Genomic DNA, 12,565 nt, shown 5'->3' on the forward strand with positions numbered 1-12,565 from the left:
GGTGGGTAGGGTTTCCTGTCCTTCCTGGACTCGGCTATGCTTCTTCAACTTGGTCCCCTTCTTCCACAGGTCATCTTGTCTAGGAATCGACTGTTGGTGTTTTGCAGTCTCTTCTGGGTTTTGCATTATACTTCTTTTCTTCCAAGTGGATGTTCTGGGGAATTTACAGTGATTTACTCCTGCTTTCCAGGTCGCTGGGGTGGGTTGTGGTACTTACCTTTGGGCTTTCCTAGAACTCCCAGCTCACCTCTACACACTCCACTTACCTAGGCGGGAACAGGACCGCCAGGGTCATAATGACCCCCTGAGTGTTTTCTTTCATGTGTGTAAGTAATGTGTGTGACTACAGTACTATTGAATGAGCTTTGCATGTCTCCTAGATAAGCCTTGGCTGCTCATCCACAGCTACCTCTAGAGAACCTGGCTTCTAGACACTGACTGCGCTACACTAATAAGGGCTACCTGGCCTGGTATAAGGTGTAAGTACCATAGGTACCTACCACACACCAGGCCAGCCTCCTACATATTGGAATTCGGATGGTTCAACCGCTGTACTCCAGGCCCTTAGATTAGGCTGGGAACAGTAAATGCCACCCCTTTAGTGCCCAACACCTTCCCCTAATATGTCTAGGATGAATAGTAACTGTCACTCCTTTAGTGTCCAACACCGTCCCCGAATTGGTTAAGATTGGAGTTGCAATAGTATTAGTATGGGTTATTCACCACTAATGTCTGGCACCCCTTACAATGGCATACTCTGAGTGCATCAGTAGAAGCCATTAGTCCTTTGCATATAGAAAAGACACAGAAGTTGCAAAGACTTGTAGAAGGCCCTCAACATGTTGCCGAATGTGAAGCTACATCTCTGTCCCCATTTTACTCATGCAATCCCGGATGTCTGTCTGTGGATGAATGCCTGTATCCAATTTAAACATAAATGCAAGTCACTCCATAATGCATGCCAACAGTCATGGCACAAACCTTAACCATTACACATCAAGGGCATAGATATTCACATTTTTGCTCTGAACTTTAGGCCTACCTGTCATGGGCCTCATTGCTACTGCAGTTGTAGATGCCAAATGACATGCTATGATGCATGAAGGAATATGTCAGACAAAAAACAATGGTGATATACTCCTGTATGTGGCACAACATGACAAATATCCCCATTGAGAATGTACAATTCTTCAAATAGTGTGCCATGCACGTATATGTGAGGGAATACAATCATCATCCCAGCAACATAGGTAGACCATGCATGAAACCGTAACTTACAAATGTATACTAATGAGAAAGGGACACATGCTGGCATGTAGGCACAAAGAATGTTGGAAACAGTCATGGCACATAAATCATGTCAATGGACAGTCCACACTTACCAATGAAAATCAGTAACATATAGCTGCACCCAAAGTACAGTGTAAGCCCTGTCACATTTATGTTGGGCACCTTCACATTACAGACTGCAGGTAGGCACCAGCACCCATCATACGCTGAAGACAAGTGGCCTCTGAGGGGCAGATGCCAACATACATATCTACTCAGAAACATGACAGAGGACAGTGATTCCTCTCCTACTTACCTTTGGTCTGGAACACTGTGGAATAGTGGTCAGTTGCATAGCAATTATACACAATACAAAAACAAACAGTACACGATTGATCAATGGATCCATCCATACGTGGTTCATGCAGATCATGTGGTTGATGATTCCACCCAGTTTCGCCTAGGTCCCTGGTCCAATAGGCAAGTCACATCAGTATACAACACATGCCATGTCAACACAAATAGTACATGAGACACATGTCTCATCCCTAATTGTTAGGGGGAGCTGTCAGGACCTCACCCAATCACTTGGAATAGGACAGGCAGGTATATACCCTGTACTCACCCCCTTGTAGCTACTAGCCTCAAATGCCCATCAAGGTCCCGATAGGCCACTGCCAGTTTGCAGGTCATTAGAGGGGGGTCATGGTCCAACGGGCACCCTGCCCATGTTGGGAGGACAGCCCCAGCTGGGCCTCTGTGATCTTCTGAGCCCAGTGTCTCAGGTCCTGTCCCATTGGGATAATAACTGGTGGCCTCCCGTGTGTGGGGGTTGCCCCTCACCGGTATCAGCTGCCAAAAATTTGGGTATTATGTTTGATGACTCATTGTCTTTTAAATCACTGATCAATCAGCTGGTTAAGGTTTGTTTTTGGATACTAAAAACCCACAAGAAAATTCTCCACCTTCTGGAGGAAGACCTTAGACGCCCGGTGGTATTGGCGTTGGTCACCTCTAGATTAGATTACTGTAATTCTTTACTACTTAATGTTAATAAGTCCTCTCTGGATAAATTACAGTCTATCCAGAATGCGGCGGCCCGCTTAACTTTAAATATGCCCACTTCTGCCTCTGCTTCTAGGTGCGTGGCATCCCTCCATTGGCTCCCAATCAGGAAGAGAATTATGTTTAAGACACTTTGCCTTACGCATAAAGCACTTCAGTCATTAGGATGTGACTATTTAAAATCTACTTTTTCGTTTTATCAACCTCCGAGACTTTTGAGATCAGCTTCAAGATTTTTGATCAAAGTCCCACGCTGCAAAAAAGCGAGATGGGGAGATCGCGCTTTTTCGGTGCAAGCATCCAGACTCTGGAACGGTTTGCCGCTTTCATTGCGACAAATACGGAATCATTTGGCCTTCAGGAAGTGCCTGAAAACCTGGCTCTTCGCAAAGTAATTACTAGTATCTTTCTGTATTCACTTTTTCTGCATTTGATGGTCTGCATAGCGCTTCGATGCTCCCGCCGGAATGCGCTTTATAAATAAATCAATACAATACAATACTTCATGCGACTTTGGCGCACTGTCGACTGTGGACCCCCAGGGTCCACACTTTCTTGGCGATGGCTCACTATATCCCTTTCTTTTGATGGGTGTTGACCTGCATGGATGCAAAAGACACATCATGAGATCATGTTCACAAGTTTCATCACAGTGGTTGAGCCGCATACATGTCAGTAACATCAAGGTAGAACTTTCCTATTTGTCACTACTCCCTAAGTGTGACGCATAGAAGCCAAAGGGTACATGGCCATGATTACGGACATACATCTCCCAATCCACAAACCAACCCACCACTCTGGTCAGGCCCCACAATGACTATGCAAGCTTTCTGACATTAAGTGGGACATGCTCTAGCAACCTGATTGATATGTGAGCCACTATGAGTCACATTACAACTCTTGTGGCTTCTGAGGAGAAATCTCCTTAGGCATGAATGGCCCAAACCATTCACACTCTGTGCATCCAACACAATGAGGATCTAAAAACACACACACCACAATTTTAATTAACTCAATGTATTCCACTATCTAGCAATACCTGCACATTGAACCTCCCATTGAAGCCACACAGACTGCACCTACAGGCAAATGAGTAGTCAATCTGGCACACATGAGCACTATCTAGCCTGTGAGAAGGGAAGGGATGGTGAAGTACAGAGAAAGCTGTGCATATGAGGCACTTACCCGCACTTCTGGTGCACCATAGAGCTGGTCATACAGGGGTAGGACCTCGCCGACTAGCCTCTCCAGCTCTTCTGAAGAGAAGATAGGGGCCCTATCAACTGCTGGACATGGCATTATTGCTCCCAGAGGCAGTACACAGCAGCTCAGTAGTGGAGGTCTTGCTGGCAGCAGTGTCAGGAGTCAAGTGAGGGAATCTGCAGAACATGGTGATCACTTCCGCCATGTACGCTCTCATCACCGAAGGCGGACACAGCCATTGGCTCATGACCGCCAATGGCAACAATGTTAGCCCATGGCTGTGTTCACCGTGGTTGCAACCATCTACCACCATGATGACTTCTGCTGTAGGTCGCAGGTGGTTCCGAATGTCCAGTGGAGTAGGTCAGGCAGGACTTCAAAAACTGCATCACACCTCCAAAAGAGTTGTTTTAAGCACACAAACATGCTTATTCTGTCTTGTCATGTAGGTTCTAAAACTTAAAAACCATGGAAGTATGTGCAGGGCACAGAGGGCAATTTACATTGGGCCTAGTCCACCCCTGTCAAAGGACATTTTAGCGCTCAGACATCCAGTCACATTTGAAGTGGCATTTGTGATGCACATATTTGTTTTAGGTCCAGATACATATGCCCTCATTACAACTTTGGCGGTAACTGCCATCTACCGCCACAATGATGCCTGCCAACATACCATCGCCGTGGCTACCAGCTGCCCACCCAGATTATGACCACTCAACGGAATTCCACAAGAAGGCTGGCGGAATACCGTCGACGGTCATGGCGGCGGACGGCGGTAAGGTGGCGCTGCTGTCAGCAGCAGGGCCCTGCTAGCAAAACACCGCCTACTATATCATGAGCAATGATACGGCCTGGCAGTGTTTTGCTGGCAGACGCTGCTGCTGACAGCAGCGCTGTGTCCCATCTCCTGCCGGAAGACCCCCTGCAAGCAGGTAAATCGGGTTCTCTGACAGGAGAGGGGGTGTGGGTGGTGTGTGTGTGTGTGAGGGTGTTGTGTGTATGTGGGGGGTATGTGCATCTGTTTTTGTATGCGTGCATGCGGGTGTGAGTCACGTTGATTGCGTGCTTGAATGACTGAATGTGAGTGTACGTGTATGTTGTGTGTTGTAAAATGTGTGTGTGCAATAGTGTATGTTGGTGTTTTTTGCGGTGTGTGGGTGCGTATGAGTTCATGTGGGTATGCATGTGTATGATTGTGTATGTGTGAATGTGTGGGTGTGTAAATGTGGTGGTGCAGGAAACGGCGAGGGAGGGTGGGTGAGGGCTCTCGGGAGGGTAGGGGGCGGTTGAGACCCCTATCAGTGCCAGGGAAGGAATTCCCTGGCACTGATAGTACCTACCGCCATGGTTTTCGTGGCAGTACACTTGCCACGAAAACCATGGAGGTAGGCGGGGTCATAATCCAGAGGGTGCGATTGTGAAGGCCGCCGGGCTGGTGACTAAAGTCTCCAGCCCAGCGGCCGTTACCACCCAGGCGGCTGGAGTGGTACATTGGCAGCTTGGCTTGGCAGTACCTTTCCCCAAATTTCCGTTAACCGCCAGGGTCATAATAAGGGCCGTAATGTGTACACAAGTGTGGCAGACCAAGGGGGTAACATGACTGTTGTGTCATTAGCAGCTGTGATGTGTACTGTTTACCATGTCCATTCCTTCTAAATTGTCTGGTCACATGTTATCCTTGACATGCATTATGTATGTTGCTGTGGGCACAATGACTAATGTCAGAACTCATTTTTTGTCATATGTTGGTACCAAGGGAGAGGGAGGATGCAACAACCACATGTCTACTGTCCACTGCCAGACCTTCAGACCATGAAAGAAAGACACACCATCCTCCTGTATCATCTGAAAGGGAAACAATAGTGGACTTTTGATGTCAGTTGGAGCTAGATCTGATGCCAACTATTAATAATCCAACCAGCATACCATCCATTGTACAAGTCATGTAAGTGTTGCTCTTCCTAGCCACAGGGTCCTTCAAACATAAAGTGGCCCAAACTGGTGGTATGTCCCAACTTGTGTTCAGTCTGGTGTTGAATGATGTCCTCTCAGCAATGTTGAAACACCTAGGCAGCTACATCCAGTTTCCCTGAAGTCGGGATTTAACCCATTTGAAGGATGACTTTTATGGTTTTGCGCTCATCCCACATGTGGTGGGGGCTATTGATGGCACCCATGTTGGCTTGGTCCCACCGCATGCCAATAAACAACTATACCACAACCGAAAGAACTTCCAAACCATCAACGTTCCAAGTTGTATGTTTGGTGGACTTATAAATTTCACAGGTCTGTGCCCATTATCCAGGTTCAGTCCATGATGCCTTCATTATGCAAAACAGCAATATCCCCCAGCTGATGTGATGACTGTACCCAAAGAGAGCCTGGCTGGTTGGTAACTCACATCTGTCCTGTTTGTTTGTGTGTGCAATGTCTGGTGCAAATATTCTGAAAAGAGGGAGTCATTGTTGCACATATGTCCCATTCCATAACAGGAGACTCCACATATCTAAATCGTCCTTGGTTGTTGACGCCAATACGGAATCCAACTACACCAGGAGAAGCCTGCTTCAATGAGGCCTATGTAAGAAAAAGGCAGGTAGTGGAGCAGGCTTTTGGGCTCCTGAAGGCCAGATTTAGGTGTCTGGACCAGACTGGTGGAGCCCTCCTCTACTCACCTGGAAAAGTGTGTAAGATCACTGTGGCCTGCTGCATGCTCCACAACATTGCCCTGAGGAGGAATATCCCGTACATCCCAGAGGAGGGGCAGCCTGCAGTGCCACCAGGTGAGACTCTTGAAATAAATGCCCAGTGAGGGTGAAAGTGGTGAAGAGGAAGGAGCTGACTTGCGAGAAGATCTCATCAATAACTACTTTTCCTGAGTGTAAGTATGCCATGCGATGTATTTACTCTGAATGTACGAAGGACTGTAGTTGTCAGAATGTGTGGAGTAAAGTGTGTTGGTATAACACTGGGGACCTAATGCTCAGCAATATTCAGCCTAAGGGTGCTTGAAGAGTTAGCCGGTGACATATTCTCACCTTGATGTAGCTGCTTTGTTTGTGTCAGTCTCATTTCAATGTAATTTAATTTCCAGATACTTTCTATGTGATTTGTGCAATCGGTATTTTTTCTAATCTATACTCCTTGTTTTGCCTTTTAAAGGTACCTTCACCAAGACATCCTCATGTGGGCATTTCAGAGTTAGGACATTGCCACGGGTTTGATGCTGTACCCACATAGGAAGTGGACATGTATTGTTCCAGGTAATTTAGGTCGCAGATTTAGGGTGTATCAGACCTGTGCCAAATTATCTTGGACAGTGTTTGGGTGGAAGGTCAGAAATGTACATTGTACTTGTTTAGTGTGCTGTGGTGGACTGATTGTATCATGTGTGTGATCATGTGGACATGAAATGTGTTGTCATCAAGTGCAAGCCAAGCATTCACCCTTCACATGGGCCAAACAATCTTCTACTCTATATATGTATATATATATATATATATATATATATATTCTCTTCTACTCTTGTACTATATGTAGCTGTAGATATGTTTCAACATTGCAGAAGAAAATTGGGAGTTGCAGTCATGTCACTCTCCATACTACACTCACTTGACAGATGGTGTCCATCCATGTAGGTGAACTTCAATTGAGATTATTTCATAAGGCAATGGACTTGGGCAAGTTAACATTGTTTTTAAGTTTGGAGTTAGGGACCGGAATGGGTTTTACATTCCGGGCACTCTCCCACAATAAATATGTTATGCTCCCAGATGAGTAAATGTCATTAGAAAGTTAAGACAAAGGGTTATTTTGGCATGAGAACAGTGGGCTTTTGTTAGGAGTGTGAGAGACAGAGACTTCTGGCCTTAGCAGTCATGTCACTCCCTCTACTTCACACACTTGATAGCTGTCATCCCCACAGGTGAGTACACTTCATTTGTGAGTTCATAAAGAAGGGTATTTAAAGAAATGAACACTGGGCTGGTGTTTTGAGTTAGTGAAACAGTGCCTCCTAGGAGTTGCAGTCAGATTGCTCCCTCTACTACACACATTATTACAAATGGTATCCTTCCAGATGAGTACCTTTCAATTTTGAGTTCACAAACAAAGGTATTTGGAGGAGGAAACACTGTGCTAGTGGTTTAAGAAACTGTAACAGTGCCTCCTGGGAGTTGCAGGCATGTCACTCTCACTACTCCCCAATACTTGACAAATGTTATCCTCCCAGGTGAGAAAACTTAATTTAACAAACAGTGATCTTTGGAGAAGAGAACACTATGTTGGCGTGTGGAGTTATTTAAACAGGGCCTCCTGGGATTTGCAATCCTGTAACGCCCTGTACTACACACACTTGACAAATGTTATCCTCTCAGGTGAGTCCACTTCAATTGAGAGTTCACAAACAATGGTACTTGGACAAGAGAACACTGAGCTCTCTCCACTTCCCATATTTGACAAATGGTATTCTCCCAGCTGAGCAAACTTAAATTGTGAGTTTGGCGACAGTGGTCTTTGGACATTTGACCACTGTTCCGGTGTTTGGAGGAGCTGAAACAGTGCCTACTGGGAGTTGTAGTCATGTAACTCCCTGTACTATACACACTTGGCACATGTTATCCTCCTAAGTGAGTGCACTTCATTTGGGAGTTAAGAAACAAGGGTATTTGGTGAAGGAAACACTGGGCTGGTGGTTTGAGTTACAATAACAGTGTCTCCTAGGAGTTGTATTCATGTCATTCCCTGTACTACATACACTGTACAGATGTTACCCCCCCCCCCCAGATGAGTACACTTCAATTGAGAGTTGCCGAACAGGGGTCTTTGAACGGGTGAACACTGGGCTTGTGAGCGGAGTGAGAGTAAAAGTGGCCAAGGTGAGCTATGGACTTACATGACATTGCATTTAGGTGACATTTTCCGTGTTGTCACACACCCGACTCCACTCCCCCAAGTATTCCTGTCAATCCCTCAGGATGCAGGATGGCCAAGACCTTCTGTTCCCAGGGAAGGAGGTGTAATGGGGCACTGGGAGGGCCAACACCAGTTTTCTTGGCCTGCAGCTGGTGCCTGGAGACCAGAGAATGGACGTTGTCCCTGAGTCATTCCACCTCTTCCTAATGTCCTCACTTGTGTTCAGGGTAGTGCCTACAGCATTGACTCTGTCGACTAAACTGTCCCACATTTCCATTTCTCTACTGAGAGGAGTGTGCTGGAGTTGTGGTCCAAACAATTGTGGTTCTACTCATATGATTTAATCCACCAGGACTTTCAACTCATCCTCAGAAAAACGTAGATTTTTGATTGTGACAGTGACCTACTAAAGAGGGGAAATGCAAAAGAATGTGACTCAACGAAAGTGTGTGCTGGGTGTGAAAAGAGATGGTGACAAAAAAGCAGTGTCTAGTATCTTTGCTGCTGTGTTCAATTATTGGTTCTGCCTTCTATGTTTTGCAGTGTAAATGCAAAGGATTTTGATGTGTGAAGGGGTGTGCTTTTTAGTATTTTTTCAGGTGTGTCCAGTGTGGTAATGTGTGTCAGCTGTTTTGTTTTCAAATCCATCCAATGTGCCGTTGTGTTTACTTTGGTGACCGCAAACTGCCGTGGTTCTGACCACCATTGGTTGACCTCCATGGGTGCCCACCAATGCGACTTTGGCCTTGTTTTACAGTCTGTGGTTGTTTGCTGTGCTGTCGGGGCTGGAAGTTGGACCGCCTACTTCTGGGACTCTGCGCCGCTGCCGGTCTGGCTTTTTTTGGTTGGCGGTTAGTGGTCCTGCCTGTTTGACTCGTAATACGGCGGTCTGGAAAATAACCAATGCGGCTGGCTTTTTAGGCCCATCAACATGGCTGTCTGGCAGTCCGACCACCAAACTTGTGATAAGGCCCTAAATCACATTGGCTACACATGCACCCAAGAAAGTGCATCAACGGAAAAAATAAATTGGAAATGTACCAAATATTATTCTAGTGCTATGGGAGGTCAAGATCAAAAGATGATGTAATTCATGTAAGAGAGTACAACTATCCGCTAAATGTGACAGAAATAGAAGTAAGGAATGTATTGCAGGGTATAAAAGAGGTCTAGGAAAGTCATCATTCTTGCCCTGATCACTCCCTATTGTTTGACTGATGCTGGTGGTTACTGGCTGAACGTGCTCTGGGCTCTGCTTACCAGGCCCAGGGTCACCATTCTGTCTTCTAAAGATATATGGTAATTGGTATAATTCTAATTGACCAGGACAACCTACCTCTAAGTTCGTAGTATATGGTAGGGCATGTAGATTTAGAGACCCCATTGTTTAGCCACCCACCCTGCAGACTGGTTTTAAAATGAAACTGCAGCAAAATTCAACTTTGGAATTAAAACTATTTTCAAAGTCCAAAACTAAGTTTTTATAAATCATAGGTCACCAATAACCTTTGCCCTAGGTGCCCCAAAGGTAGGATACCTTGTTATAAAAAGCAGGGACAATATACAATATAATTTATATGCCTTGGTAGGGAAAAACAGCGAAAGTTGTTTTTTCCCATTGTAGTGCTGCTAGCCTCATATGCTAAAATAGAAAGATTTTATTAAACTTTAATGAAGTCTAGCTTTTAATTGCAGCTAACTAGCAATTCCATTCATAGTATCAAAATGATGGTTACATTAAAACCCACAATTTTCAAAGGTCAGATTTAATATAACTATTACAGAAAAGTAGTTTTGGAGTGTACTATCCTGAAGTCACCTAAAGCAGCCATGCGGCAGTTGCTTCTGATTGGTCAGGTTTTTACAGCCTGAGCCAAGCTGCCCCCTTAGTAGGAGTAAAGAGACTTTGGGCTGAAACAATATAGCCATTTGCTGGGAGGAGACCTGCTTCATGTAAAAGCTAGGGAGAGGAAGGGGTCTAGGGAGAGAAGCTGGACTTCAACGTCAGGAGATCAGAAGTCACAGGACCCAGGACAGCCTCAACTTCCTTGATCTCCAGCCAGATGGGAGACCCCTACTAAGATAGAAAGGGGAGTGTACTCAGATGCTAGTCACAACTCTGGGTTGGGTTACACAGACACACAGTTGAATGAGACCATTTCTCCATTTAGATTTTTGTGAGAACAGTGCATTTTGGGTAAACAATATGCTCCACTCCTCAGGAAGTGGGCCAAGCAGAGAGAGGTAACTATACCCACATTTGTTGAAGTGTTCCTTCTTCTGCCATCCCAGAATAAAGGATAAATATGGCAAAGCTGCAGGAACTCCACAAATCACTCCCTGGAACAACAGAAGAAGAAGGGCTGACCTGCTTAACCGTTGGACTGTACCACAGAAGACTTTCACTCAAAAGGACTGTACCTGCTGCACTCCGAAGGCTCTACAAAGAAAGGACTGTGCTTACTTCAAAAGGAAAAAGAGTGGACTCCCTGAGCGGAAACAGGTAGAAATGTGCTAGAAGGATCCACCTGCAACATCCAAGGAGAACACTATTCCAGCTGACCAGCTCCATATGGAATTTGCTGGACTGACCAGGTTCATTGTGGGAGATTGATACCCAGACCCCAAGAGGCAAACCAGAGCTTCTGAACTCCTGGCTGGGAAACCACACAGAAGAAGCTTTGAAAGCTTGGGACCTTTTTGCAAAGTTTTGGTAAAAAGCTCCAGAAAAAGACTGGCTCAGCATTGAGACTCAAGACAATGTTGTTGAACTGTGAACCAGTCTGAACATGCTGGTATGTACCACTGAAAACTCTGGAGTTACTTGCGGCCGACATCAAGGACAAAGAATTCCAGGGGCTCAATGAGGCATTGCACTGCAGCAGGCCACCATCGTTGAACCGAACTCCAGATCTGAGGAACCAGAGGGCACGACTTCGAGAAACAACCTCTAGTAAATAGACTAAGGGGCATATGTACAAGCCCCTTGCTTTACCATTGCATCACTTTTGATGACAAAATGGCGGTGCAAACCTTTAAATCATATCTTTGCATGGCTTTGAATGGCCTCCTAGATATAGAGTAAGACAAGGCAGTGCAAATTGCTGTGTTGCCTAACTGTGCACAAGAGAAGCATTCCATGGGCATTGCAGCGGGCGTTCCCAGGCAACACCCATGGATTTTGACACATCCCCATGTTTAAAGGACCTTTGACCTCTTAAGACACATTAAACACCAAACACATGATTACTACCCCAAAATAAATCATAGGCTTTGAGCAAGCTATGATTCAAACTATTTTAAAAATGTATCCCCACACAGCCATGCAGGACTGTTACTATCAATTCAATCAAAGCTTACTCCAAGAATAGGCACTAACTTTAGAATATTTTACAAACAGCTAATTTTCCTTTGAAATAAAAGGAAGATTGCACTAGACAATGTCCCTGTCACAGAGATCACTAGCCACTACAATTTACTAAGAGAAAAACATTTCTACCAACAAAGTGAAGACAAATTAAGCCCCCTAATGGACTTCTTCAAATACTGCATCGCTCCAGTCACAAACACCCAACCCAAATTTCAAATACCATGGTGGAACGTTTATGACAGCACTTTGGCACAGGAAACCATAACAAACACAATGGAAGGATGGCATAATGCCTTCCAATCCACACTATGCAGAACCCAAAGTACATGATTTATAAATTTATAGAAGCTTTGCAAAAAGAGCAAAGCTACCAACAACTATGAATGGAGCAATTTGTTAGTAAAATTGCCCCTAAATTTAACAAACAAACCAAAAGAATGTCTGACATGCTACAAATTTAAAGTCAAACTCTACATGAATGACAAAGGAATAGATTACATAGAAGTGATAAAACATACTATAAAATAAATAGCAACCTCCCAAAGTCACAAAAAATGATTAGAAATTCTAAACCAATATGACAAATCATTTTATTAAAAAATAAATATAATATTTTCAACATCAGTCTTAAAATGTAATAAAATCCCAATGTTAAGGAATACCCATAATAAAATGAATATTATTTATTTAAACAAAAAAGGTAACTGTTACCAACTATGAAATAAATAAAAATAATTCAATCCA

The sequence above is a fragment of the Pleurodeles waltl genome, chromosome 2_2 (assembly GCF_031143425.1).
Source record: "Pleurodeles waltl isolate 20211129_DDA chromosome 2_2, aPleWal1.hap1.20221129, whole genome shotgun sequence".
In the NCBI taxonomy this organism is placed as follows: Eukaryota; Metazoa; Chordata; class Amphibia; order Caudata; family Salamandridae; genus Pleurodeles; species Pleurodeles waltl.